This window comes from Atractosteus spatula, chromosome 6, assembly GCF_055471065.1.
Source record: "Atractosteus spatula isolate fAtrSpa1 chromosome 6, fAtrSpa1.hap1, whole genome shotgun sequence".
NCBI lineage: Eukaryota > Metazoa > Chordata > Actinopteri > Semionotiformes > Lepisosteidae > Atractosteus > Atractosteus spatula.
The window spans coordinates 18,094,527-18,105,201 of record NC_142711.1 but is presented as its reverse complement, the minus strand read 5'-3'; the positions used below and the strand labels follow the sequence as shown (position 1 = coordinate 18,105,201).

The window sequence follows — 10,675 nt, the reverse complement described above, 5'->3', positions numbered from 1 at the left end:
CCGTGTTAGAACAAAATGCTTTTGTGTTGAACTACTCAGGTTCAGCTCATCTTACTTTTTGGGACAACTTAAAGTAAATTAATCGAGCGTAAAGTTAGTATTTTCATCACATACCCCTTACATGCAATACTGTTTCAAGACTGCGACCCCAACAAAATCTCTTCATTTTGACACTTAATGAGTTCCTTTGAGATGCTTTGCAAAGCTTTACCTGCAGCTACTTGCAGTTGTTGCTTTTCTGAAGGGGGGGAGGGGGGGTTCTGACATTACTGTCCTCTGCAACAAGTAAAATACAGTTTAAATACAATTGAAATGGAAGAGAAGAGACCTCCCTTCAGCAAGTAAAGCAGCAAGTAAAACTTGTCTTATTAAGATCACTGGCGTGAATCCCAGTTACCGCTGTCTTCTCTTCACACACAGTGAGAAAATTGACTGTCTCCCTGGTGGTCTAGTGGTTAGGATTCGGTGCTCTCACCGCCGTGGCCCGGGTTCGATTCCCGGTCAGGGAAGAGTCTCCTTTCTCCCTTTACAGCCTCACTGGACACTGAAGATGAACAAAATGAAATCAGACACATTTTGAAACCTTTGGAAAGCAAATGTTGCTGTGCCAGTTTGTGGCTTAAGTTTGCACACTTCACCGAAAGATGATGAGGGGCTCTTTTTTATGGCCCAGAAGTGCAAAACACAAAAACAAAACTGAGTGCACAAACAAATAGCAGCACAACACAAACTAAAAAGAGTTCACCAAAAAACAAAGAGTGCACAAACAATAACCGGTGCCCAAATAAAAACATTATATATATTTACCGTGTTACCGTTTTTTTCTTCCTGCACTCTTTGTTGTGTTACCGTTTTTGTGCACTCATTCTTGTTTTTGTGTTTTGAACTGCTGGGCCACAGTGCTTTTTAGACCGACGTAATAAAGTAATGTAGAAAGGAAAAAAAATTGAATATCTCAATTGATTTATGAAAAGAAATGGTGAAGCTTAAGTCTTTTTCGGCCTGTATCTGGTTGTTAACAGGTCTTTCAGAAAGACATGTATCGCGAGTGTGAAACTTACAGAAGGTGGACCAGCGGGTGTCTCCATCCCGTGCCTCCTGTAGTCTCGCCGGTTGTGGCCAGAAGGTTAAAAGCGCACCAGTGGTAATTGTTTTGTCAGTCACTGCTGGCTTACAGCAGCAGTAGGACGCAGAGCCCTATCCAGCAGCTCTAGACGGTGCTCGGGGAAGCGCTAAGTCTGTTTCAGCAGATGGAGCGAGTACGAGTTCATTCCGGTTCGGTTACTGTCGGACTGGCCATTTGAGGCTCTTTGGATCGCAACGTGAAAACAAAACTGCCCACAACGTGTGTCACACATCTGCGGCTGTTTCATTGAGTCTGTGATTATCAGCCACTCTATCAGGGGGAGTCGACACACTGGATACTTTATCTGTAAAAATGGGACGATCACACTTGAAGACAACCAACACCGGGAGCTTTTGCTTCAGCCTTTATTAAGCTTTCAACCAACCTCTGAGATGCACTATTTTTAATTTTCACGAGATTGTTAAAGAGAACAACACATTCCTTCAAGCCAGATTCAAACCAGCAACCTAAGGATCCCCAGCAGTTCCCACTACAGTCCTCCGCTCTACCAACTGAGCTATCGAAGGGACGGCCAGTGCTTTTTTTCTCACATGTTCAGCCTAAATTCGTGCGGTGTTCCTGGTCATTTCAATCTCACTTCGACGTAAGGTTTTTAACTCGTTTCTGCAGTCTTGTTTCAAGCATTTCTCTGTCATTTGACTTCACGGGTACTCGAAATTTTTGTAGCAGTATGGGAACACTCTTAAGAGAAATTGCAACACTTTACAGCGACTGGCTGGAGACAAACATTTCGTGAGTTCATTCCAATACCGCCCTGTAATTCCAATACTTTTTCTTAATGAGGCGAGCTTAAGCTTGTTAATCTTACAAGTGTAGATGAGACCGTAAATATAACTTTAGGTTAACAATGATGAGCTCTTGAACTTGATTTTGAAATTCTCATCCTATTTTCTGCTTTGTTTGCTTTATTACACGTATGTTTTTACTATTTTAGGGTCTTCAGGTGCTTTGCTTGGTGAAAGAAGTTACAATCTGACTCTCTGGTCTGCTTTAGAACTAGAAGAGAGAAGCAGTCTGGAAGATGTGAAAACGGTGTGATATTTTGGAAGAAAGCGTTTTTTCTTTGATTTCGTAATCAAGCATAATTTCAGCTCGACACATAAACACTTTGGTTTAAAGTGACGTTATTTTAAAACACAAACTGTAGAAAACACGTGTAATCAAGTTGACTACTTGAGTGCTCTTTCCACTCACAAATGACTCAAAGCGCAGGAGCGGAGTATCTGCAGCTCGAAGGTTATTTTGTGGTGATAGTTAAGAGACGTGGTTTAAGTACAGTAGGTATCTGCGTCAGGAGGGAAAAGGAGCCCTTCCTTGACCGGGAATCGAACCCGGGCCGCGGCGGTGAGAGCGCCGAATCCTAACCACTAGACCACCAGGGAGACGGTCAGCTTACTCCCTGTGTGTGAAGAGAAGACAGCGATAACTTGGATTCGCGCCGATGGTCTTCATAGGACACAGAGAGCGATCGACACGCTTTTACAGTCTGTGTAGCGACAGCAGCGACACTGAGAGCTGCTGTGTGTAAGAAAGTGAAAATAAGATCTATTTGATACAAAGACTTTTTTGCACAGCGAGACGTCTTGATACTCGAAGGTTTGTGGGATTATTTTTCCGTGTTTTATTTACGTTTTCAGATTTTAGAACTCCACTCTCATTGGTTCCATGGTGTAATGGTTAGCACTCTGGACTTTGAATCCAGTGATCTGAGTTCAAATCTTGGTGTATTTTTCTTACTTCTTTGTCGGGTGAGCGTTTTGTTAATATTAAGTGTAGCAATGAAACCTTCAATGTAGCGTTAAGTTAAAATCGATCACTTCTTGAATTTATGTAGGAAACTCTCCTGATTTGAGGTTTCATTGCTTCATTACAGGTGTGCTTTTATGATTCCAGAGTCAAGTTCAGGTACTTTGCTTGATGAAAGAAGCTTTTTTTTTTTAAATCTGTGATCTGCTCACCCAACACGGTTTGCTGTCCTACTGAAAGAGAGAAGCAGAGTAAGGAAGATGTTCATTCTTGAGAGTTTTTGCTCAATCACAGCGCACCCTGCTGTCAAGATTCTGGCTGAGATTGTAGCCAATCATGTGCTGCTCAGTCAATTCAATTCATTTCAAGGTTTTTGTTGGCAAGACCAATGAATAAATCAGCATTGTCAAAGTAAAACAAATACAGTTAACATGAAAAAATCCAAAGACATTTACATCTTTATTTAGACATAAGACATTTACATATAAACATATGCAGCATTTTTTGTGAGACAGACTCACTGTTCCTCAGGCTGTGACAGGAAATCACATACTGGGCTGCCACTTCACCTGAGTTCCCTCCTCCCTCTCCCAGTAAGATTGGGACTTGTTGCGATTCTGGCAGGTGTGGGGATTCTGGGATTAGATTTGTAAATTTGGCCAGGAATGTTTGTCTAATCCTAGAATATTTGTCACACTGCAGCAGAAAGTGCATCTCTGTCTCTGTTTCTCCCCACTGGCAGTGGGAGCACAGCCTGTCCTCTCTGGGCAGCCAGGTCTGCCTGTGTCGCCCAGTTTCTATGGCCAGGCTGTGGTCACTGAGCCTGTACTTCTTCAGGTATCGCTTAGCATGCGAGAGGTAGCGAGATCGATGCCCGCATTCTCCAGTCTGTCTTGTATCCCCAAGCAGCGAGCATTGAAATTTCATGCTTACAAGGAAACAAAATCTAAACCAAAGCACAAAGCCAATTGAACACTTGTTATAACCCTTATATCGACAAGGAGGCTTTACTTCTATTTTCATTTGTTTTTGAATTACAAAGCTGAGAAAGCAGTCCTTGACATTCAAACACATGCAAAAAGACTATCTGATGTATTTTAACAGAAACGCCATCCTTACTTTAAAAATAACATTACACTGCCTGGCACATTCAGTTATATCCTGACACGAGACATAAAAAGTAATAATTATGGCCCAAAAATTAACCGACTGATTTGATCAATTGAAGTGTTCTGATTTTAGAGCCCCCTGTAATTTTTGCTAATTAGAACAACAACAATGCTGAGCGTTCTGCACAGCTCAAAGATCAAGATCAGATGGTCTCAAACTTTGTTCTGCAAGTTTTTTGTTGTAATAGAGCTCATAGCTGAGACGATCTCCAAGTAATATATTAACTAGTCTGCAAGATACTGGCCTCCGTGTGGATGTAGTAGTTCGGGTGGGTAGCTGCGTCAGCATGCGTAGGCTGCAAAGGAACAAGTAATAGGTTTATTCCATGCTGAAAAGAGAAGAAAGAAAACACAGCGTTTCGTCCGTGGAGCCTTCTTCAGGTGTGAGAAAAACAGGGCATAAGCAAAGGTAACGTAGCAGGAGAACAAAAGCAGGGAAAGAGGAGGACAGGCAGACAGGCACCTGACAGCGTGATTTCTCTCTTGAATGGTTACTAAATACGTTATGTGAACATGCCACCCGTATAACTGTATAAAATTTCGCTGCTCCAGGCCTTTAGAGATTGATTGTAAGAGCGGGCAGGTAGGAGGTATGGATCCTGTGCAGGACTCAGGAGCGAGAGGGAACACCAATCCACATCGCGAAGCAAAACGTATACCAGGAAGCATGCAAGAAGGTCGGAAAACGAGAAAGACAACCAGAGAGCAGCAACCAAAACTCAAAACAAGGTTGAATCATCAATGTGTGAAATTTGCTCCAAAATCCGGTTATAAAAATCGTATTAGCTTAAAAATAATGTATAAGCATGCCCCAATAACAAAACAACAGCCTTATACAATGAGGGGTTGCTGCTGGTCCATGAGGCTGCGGGTTTTCCTCTTTTACATTTTGCCATATCATCGAGAACTTCTCTGCTTTCTACTCCCGAAAAAGGCACCGTAGCTGTATTTTGACAGTAACAGTTTCGAAGTTACTGCGGGTATAAACAGATGAGTGTCCCCGCGCACATTTTTAGCACAGTTACATGGATTTTGGAACTTTACAAGACGAAGATAAATGAGAAAGACATACTTAATATTATAAAGACTCAAAATCAAAAGCATAAAGTCAACTAAGTATGGAACTAGTAAAAACACAAAACACTGAAATCGACAAGCCTTTATTTACATGTTATCCATTTTTAAATACGAAGCAGAAGTAGCTCCCACTGAATCCAAACACCAGGTGTGTTAAAATGAAAAGTCCCTGAACGGCTCTGGAATCCTAAAAGCACACCTGTAATGAAGCAATGAGAGCCGAAATCAGGAGAGTTTTGTACATAAGATCAGGAAGTGATCGATTTTAACATAACGATACATTAAAGGTTTCTTTTTTACACCGATGAAGATGAAAGAAAAACACACCTCACAGGTTCCACCGAGATTTGAACTCGGATCGCTGGATTCAGAGTCCAGAGTGCTAACCGTTACACCATGGAACCGCTGTGCTACATTCTGATGTAGCAGCTGTCATCTGAGCCCTGCAAACTGTTCCGTCCGCTTTCAGTCTCGCAGACACGTCCCAATCCCGCTTAACAATCACCGATCACTAACCATCGGGCTCCAGATACTTTGCTCCTGCGCTCTGGGTCATTTGTGAGAGGAAAGAGCGCTCAAGCAGTCATGTGGAAGAGCACTTCACTGTGTGTGTCCGATACGGTGCTTCCATCCCATTAAAAACTAAAACACTAAAGAGTTTTGTTAGAAACGGACTCACCCGAGACGCACACAAGGACCGTTGAACTCGAGTCTTTGTATCTAAATACAAGAAGAAAATCTGTTTTACACGCAAATATCATCAGCAGCATGTGAGCTCCTGAAGAGAACCAAGTTTACTTGTGGGTGGATTCTCACATGTGGGGTCTTCCCTTGTGCTCCTGCGTCAATTGTATCAATAAAGTTTCACTTTCCGTGGGGATCGGTCTCTCAGACACGCGGGACTCGCTGTCAGCCATCTCCCTGAGTGCTAAGAGAACGATCTCCTAAAATCTGAAAAAAAATCTCAAAGCGTCTCGGTACCCATTTTGTACCAAACAGATCGTATTTTCTCTTTCTTACACACAGCAGCTCTCAGTGTCGCTGCTGTCGCTACACAAACTGTAAAAGCGTGTCGATCGCTCTCTGTCTTATTAAGATCACCGGCGCGAATCCCAGTTACCGCTGTCTTCTCTTCACACACAGTGAGAAAATCCACCGTCTCCCTGGTGGTCTAGTGGTTAGGATTCGGCGCTCTCACCGCCGCGGCCCGGGTTCGATTCCTGGTCAGGGAAGAGTCTCCTTTCTCCCTTTACAGCCTCACTGGACACTGAAGATGAACAAAATGAAATCAGACACCTTTGGAAAGCAAATGTTGCTGTGCCAGTTTGTGGCTTAAGTTTGCACACTTCACCGAAAGATGATGAGGGGCTCTAACAAATTACTTCCGGAACAAAACAGCAGCTTCCGTAGATTAGAGACTGCCACACGAATGTATTTTTATTCACGTTCTTACCCTGTTCTCGTGAAATCTGCGTGAAAAACACAGAAACAAATTCATTCATTCACTCTGTTACAAAGGTTTCAACAGGATTAAAATATTAGCTGCATTTTGTTCAAGTTCATTGCTCCTAAGCGGATTTAAAAACGACGACTATTTCCTGACCGGGAATCGAACCCGGGCCGCGGCGGTGAGAGCGCCGAATCCTAACCACTAGACCACCAGGGAGATGGTCAACTCTCTCCCTGTGTGTGAAGAGAAGACAGCGGTAACTGGGATTCGCGCCAGTGGTCTTAATAGGACAGAGAGAGCGATCGACACGCTTTTACAGTCTGTGTAGCGACAGCAGCGACACTGAGAGCTGCTGTGTGTAAGAAAGAGTAAATAAGATCTGCTGGATTCTCATTCAGTCTATGTAGCGATAATAGCGCGCACTCTGCTAGCGGGGCAAGGGCGGACAATCATAGTTCAGTGAAGCTGGTGAACGCGGCACTTACGGCTTCATAGAGCTCTTATAGCAACTGGTCGATCCACGACTATACCTCTGGCCTGGGCGAAACCAGGAACCGTTCAGTCTGACACACCTTTGCGCCTGACCACATCCCTAGAGCGTGGCTCACAGACTTCCTCCTGCCAGACCCTGACTGCAACTTGAGAGCTCAGCTCGAGATAACCCTGCTCTTCCTCTCTCTGTCTCACTCTCGTTTAGTCTGACACAGCTCTCCCCTGATCACAACCTGAGAGCACAGCTCGAGACAACCCCCTTTTTCTTCCTCTGTGTCTCTCTCATTTCTTTCCTCTCCCCCTTTACAGATATTGCCACACCACACGGGTTTTACTACAACAGGAGTCATTGCTTAAAACTCCTGTTCCTCAAAAGATGCATTTTCTCTTTGCTGCATGCTTTGCAAATCACTAGATCATTTTGATTGTGTCCACACGAAATGTAAATGTCAGGCACAATGAATGTGCAAAGCAGTGCCTGCAGATCTCTGCAGCTGGTACACAAACCAATCGTGTGAGACGTGTGAAACAAGAGGAATTCATTCGTTTCAAAGCTGAAAAAAACCCATCCCATGTGTGTGCAACCTCACCTCACAGGTGCACAAGTGCTCAACGATCAATCCCTACGTGAGCACAGGTACAGTATTCTGGGTCACCAGTGCGTTAGTGATGCTGAGCGATGGAGCAGGAACAAGCAGCTGGAGGAGGACAGTGGTGGACAATGTCAGCTCTCGGCACCCTGAGCACTCTGCTCCAGTCAGGGCCTGGTTTCCTGCTCCCCGGCCATGAATATCTCCAGCCCTGTTCCCCTCCCCTGTCCTCACAGGTACACAAGTGTTCACCCGTCAGTCAGTCGGTGCTTGAGCACAGGTAGATAAGGTTCCCAGTGCGTCGGGGTTTCTGAGAGGTGAAGCAGGAACAGGCGGCTGGAGGAGGGAGAGGGGTCTGTGTGCTGGGAGCGAGGATGAGGAAGGCGAAGGCACCCAGATATCTCTCTTTAATGAATAAGGGCCCCTGAGTGGACCATGTCATGCAGTAGATCATGGCTTGACGATGGTGATGTAGCAGGAGCCTTACTGGACACAGAGCCTCGGTCAGTGCGGGGCAGGGGATGAGAAAGAGGAGGGCGAAGGTTATTATATTAGGTGATGAGGGTGTTAGTCGGGGATGTAGCTCAGTGGTAGAACGCATGCTTTGCATGTATAAGGCCCTGCGTTCAATACCTGGCATCCCCAGTTTGGGTTTGAGGGTCAAGCCCGGTTTCCCCCTGGAGGGCGTGATGACGATGGCTGGTGGGCTGGCCAGAGAGAGCTGTGACCGAGGCTGCTGCTGTCTTCCCTCCCTCGCTCCCTGGTACTGTGGAGGACTGGGAAAACTGGGCGCCTGACCCCTTAACCCCTGGAGATTGGGTACCTGCTGCCTCCGTCACCCACTGGCAAGAGGTGATGGTTTGAAGAGCCAGCCGCCTCAGCCGTGCAGTGGTGGCCAAGCACCCTGTGCCAGTTTATTGCCAGCAGCCATATCACCCTGCAGCCCCCAGCTGGCAATCCACTGGAGCTCAGCAGGAGAGAGCCTGGTCAGTACCTGGATGAAAGACTCCTGGGAAAAACTAAAGTTGCTGCTGGAAGAGGTGTTAGTGGGGCCAGCAGGGGGCGCTCATTCTGTGGTCCATGTGGGTCCTAGTGCCCCAGTATAGTGACGGGAACACTGTACTGTAAACAGGTGCCGTCCTTCAGATGAGACGTAAAACCGAGGTCCTGACTCTCTGTGGTCATTAAAAAATCCCAGGGCATTTCTCAAAAACAGTTACCCCGGTGTCCTGGCCAAATTTCCCCCTGGCCTTCACCCATCATGGCCTCCTAATAATCCCCATCTCTGAACTGGCTTTATCACTCTGCTCTCCTCCCCACTGAGAGCTGGTGTGTGTGAGCAGACTGGGGCATCATCCAGGTGGGGCTGCACACTGGGGGTGGTGGAGGTGAGTCCCCATTACCGATAAAGTCACCTTGACATGTAAGCTGGTCATGGATGTGCTGACACCAATGCCCTAAAAGTTCCCTGTGGCCTCTCTCCTGCTCAGCTTCAGTGAGTATCATTCACACCTGTTTCCCATTATTCGTCTTTTCCAGAGGCCATCTCTGTCCGGATTGGGTGTGCCCTTAAACATCTTGCTTTATCTTGGAAGGTATAGACAGCACAGGCCTGGGTGAGGACTTGAAACCAAGGGAACCCCAATGTCATCCAGTCAGAAACGTTGGATTTTGCTATGTCTTACTCAGTACATACTGAATACAGTACTACACTCTTAAACTCTGTACTCTAGAAAGAAATATCCAAAACAAGAGCAGAAAAAAACAACAAACGCTTATCATTTTATTAATTCAAGAGTCAATTTTTCAAGGTGTAGCACACGCAGGAATACAGGATATCAAGCATCTCTCATACTAACTCATCAGGAAAATGTTTTTATATCTAAAGATTTAAAATATACAGATCAGAAGTAGAGGTTGTCTTCTTTCTTGTATCCTGTTGTGATGTGTTTTGATCTGGAGGCTAAAAGCTGATGAAAATGACTGATAGGGCTGTATGTGCTTTTATTGTTGTGGCCAGTGTTGTCTCATTAATATGTTTAATTTTTAGAAAATGGTTTCACTGCTGTGAAAATAAATGTAATGTTTGGATTTAGAGGATATTAGAGTTTACTTGCATGAGCAATACCTTGTGAAATGCTAAAAAAAATGTGTTGCTTATGACAATATAAAGCGTAATTTATTGCACTGCTCTGTGGACTTCCAAAATGGACACAAATAAATTTGACATTTATTGACTTGTTCAGGATGGAATGCCTGAAGCAATAACATCACCGACATCTCGCACAACAGCACTGCTGTCCCACTACTGTTTCCAGCCTCTGTGGCTATTTAAGCAGAATAATGAAAGGATGTTGACAGAAGTCACAAGTAGTGGATAAACTACCATGCTCTAATTCAAGCACTACTGCTTTAGACTCACACTGCTGCAGAGAAAACAGAAAATCCAGAGGCGCACGTCTACCACAATGTCTGCAAGTGACCTGCAGTTTCTGGAACGGGAGGTGCACTGGGAATCATTCCTGTTGCAGTGGCGTTTGAAACTCAATGACTGTGATCTTTGGCCAAGCTTAGGACACATATTTTAGGAATAATGGGACTGCGGCGACCACTTATCCAGTCTGACTATTTTCCACTGAGCCCCTCGCTGGCAGACGGCACTCAATATGATCTCACGCCGGCTCCCAGAGTCCTCTGCAGTTTGACATGAGACCACACCCAGTGTGCTGCACCAGGAGATGCTGACCTTGACCTTTGACCTTCAGTGATCCAGGAAGAGTGTCATCTTCCGGACCCCCATGAGGTGGGGCGAGGCAGGTGATTAAGTGTTAATGACAGCATAGACACAGGGCTCGTCAGCATCCTGCCGAGAGAGAGTCAGGGTGAGACACCGAGCACAGGAGCTAAAGTATGAGCACATGATCGTCAACTATGGCCTGTCAGAGACTGGAAGATAAGACTGGACTAGAGCTCCATCAGTCAACGATAACCAGGCATGTCCGTG

At 45.2% G+C, this 10,675-nt stretch overlaps 6 non-coding genes across 6 annotated transcripts; 2 read left to right on the top strand and 4 right to left on the bottom strand.

Annotated features, from left to right (window-relative positions):
• Positions 1-437: 437 nt before the first annotated feature.
• On the top strand, positions 438-509 carry trnae-cuc (transfer RNA glutamic acid (anticodon CUC)). Its single transcript has one exon. It is a non-coding gene; the product is annotated as a tRNA-Glu (tRNA).
• Positions 510-1,565: 1,056 nt separating this feature from the next.
• On the bottom strand, positions 1,566-1,653 carry trnay-gua (transfer RNA tyrosine (anticodon GUA)). Its single transcript is given in 2 exon segments — positions 1,566-1,601; positions 1,617-1,653. It is a non-coding gene; the product is annotated as a tRNA-Tyr (tRNA).
• Positions 1,654-2,457: 804 nt separating this feature from the next.
• trnae-cuc (transfer RNA glutamic acid (anticodon CUC)) lies at positions 2,458-2,529 on the bottom strand. Its single transcript has one exon. It is a non-coding gene; the product is annotated as a tRNA-Glu (tRNA).
• Positions 2,530-5,471: 2,942 nt separating this feature from the next.
• Positions 5,472-5,543, bottom strand: trnaq-cug (transfer RNA glutamine (anticodon CUG)). Its single transcript has one exon. It is a non-coding gene; the product is annotated as a tRNA-Gln (tRNA).
• A 756-nt stretch (positions 5,544-6,299) lies between these two features.
• On the top strand, positions 6,300-6,371 carry trnae-cuc (transfer RNA glutamic acid (anticodon CUC)). The gene has a single exon. It is a non-coding gene; the product is annotated as a tRNA-Glu (tRNA).
• A 362-nt stretch (positions 6,372-6,733) lies between these two features.
• trnae-cuc (transfer RNA glutamic acid (anticodon CUC)) lies at positions 6,734-6,805 on the bottom strand. Its single transcript has one exon. It is a non-coding gene; the product is annotated as a tRNA-Glu (tRNA).
• Between the last annotated feature and the right edge of the window lie 3,870 nt (positions 6,806-10,675).